The sequence below is a fragment of the Pristiophorus japonicus genome, unplaced genomic scaffold (assembly GCF_044704955.1).
Source record: "Pristiophorus japonicus isolate sPriJap1 unplaced genomic scaffold, sPriJap1.hap1 HAP1_SCAFFOLD_124, whole genome shotgun sequence".
In the NCBI taxonomy this organism is placed as follows: Eukaryota; Metazoa; Chordata; class Chondrichthyes; family Pristiophoridae; genus Pristiophorus; species Pristiophorus japonicus.
In genome coordinates, this window is record NW_027250904.1 from 1,637,386 (window position 1) to 1,639,592 (window position 2,207).

Here is a 2,207-nt window from a genome sequence, read left to right on the forward strand (position 1 = left end):
CTAGGGGACATAGTCTTAGAATAAGGGGCCGCCCATTTAAAACTGAGCCGAGGAGGAATTTCTTCTCTCGGAGGGTTGTAAATCTGTGGAATTCTCTGCCCCAGAGAGCTGTGGAGGATGGGTCATTGAATATATTGAAGGCAAAGGTAGTCAGATTTGGGACAAAAGGGTTACATCGAAACATAGAAACAAAGTAAATGGGTGCAGGAGCAGGCCATTTGGCCCTTCGAACCTGCAACACCATTCAATAAGATCATGGCTGATCATGCAACTTCATTACCCCACCCCTGCCTTCTCTCCATACGCCTTGATCCCTTTAGCCGCAAGGGCCACATCTATCTCCGTCTTGAATATGTCCAACGAACTGGCCTTAACAACTTTCTGTGGCAGAGAATTCCACAGGTTCACAACTCTGAGTGAAGAAGTTTCTCCTCATCTTGGCCCTAAATGGCCTACCCCTTATCCTAAGACTGTGAGCCCTGGTTTTGGACTTCCCCAACATTGGGAACATTCTACCTGCATTTACCTGTCCGGTCCTGTCAGAATTTTATAAGTTTCTATGAGATCCCCTCTCATCCTTCTAAATTCAAGTGTATAAAGGCCCAGTTGATCCAGTCTCTCCTCATATGTCAGTCCTGCCATCCTGGGAATTAGTCTGGTGAACCTTCGCTGCACTCCCTCAATAGCAAGAATGTCCTTCCTCAGATTAGGAGACCAAAACTGAACACAATACTCCAGGTGTGGCCTCACCAAGGCCCTGTACAATTGCAGTAAGACCTCCCTGCTCCTATACTCAAATCCTCTCGCTATAAAGGCCAGCATGCCATTTGCTTTCTTTACTGCCTGCTGCACCTGTATGCCAACCTTCAATGACTGATATATCATGACACCCAGGTGTCTTTGCACCTCCCCTGTCACTAATCTGTCACCATTCATGTTATGTCTTGAATAAAGAGTCAGACTAGATACTGCAAGCTCAAAGTAAGTGTGACCGTAGTCCTTTATCACAGATCTCAGAGTGCCTCTCCAGCCTGAGGCCTCCTTATATACAGGTGTTCCCAAGGGATTATGGGATCCTTTGGGACTCCAGGGGATAGGCCCTCTGATGGATAGACATGGTATTTACAGGTTTACATGCATAACAACATTCCCCCATAATCAATAGTGTAACTATGTACAATGTGAGTCGATCTGGGGCCTTCCTTTCCATGGTTGATTGTCTCGGTGTAAATGTTGGTTTTGGTGAGTTGTTTGTTGGGCACTCGCTGGGCTGCTGCACAGCTGGCCTTGCTGGACTGCTGGGGGTGGTGAGTCCTGCTGGGGTGCTGCAGGAGATGGGTTCTGCTGGGTCAGTTGCCACTGGTGTGGAACCTGAGGACTGGGAGAAATTTAGAATTCAACAGAGGAGGACTAAGGGGAAAATAGAGTACGAGAGGAAGCTTGCAGGGAATATAAAAACTGACTGCAAAAGCTTCGATAAATATGTAAAGAGAAAAAGATTAGTAAAGACAAATGTAGGTCCCTTGCAGTCAGATTCAGGTAAATTTATAATGGGGAACAAAGAAATGGCAGACCAATTAAACCAATACTTCGGTTCTGTCTTCAGGAAGGAAGACACAAATACCCTTCTGAATGTCCTAGGGGACAGTGGGTCTAGTGAGAAGGAGGAACTGAAGAATATCCTTATTAGGCGGGAAATTGTGTTCGGGAAATTGATGGGATTGAAGCCGATAAATCCCCAGGGCCTGATAGTCTGCATCCCAGAGTACTTAAGTGACCCTAGAAATAGTTGATGCATTGGTGATCATTTTCCAACAGTCTATCGACTCTGGATCAGTTCCTATGGACTGGAGGGTAGCTAATGTAACATCACTTTTAAAAAAGGAGGGAGAGAGAAAACGGGTAATTATAGACCGGTTAGCCTGACATCAGTAGTGGGGAAAATGTTGGAATCAATCATTAAGGATGAAATAGCAGCGCATTTGGAAAGCAGTGACAGGATCGGTCCAAGTCAGCATGGATTTATGAAAGGGAAATCATGCTTGACAAATCTTCTGGAATTTTTTAAGGATGGAACTAACAGAGTGGACAAGGGAGAACCAGTGGATGTGGTGTATTTGAACTTTCAAAAGGCTTTGGACAAGGTCCCACACAAGAGATTGGTGTGAAAATCAAAGCACATGCTATTGGGGGTAGTGTACTGATGT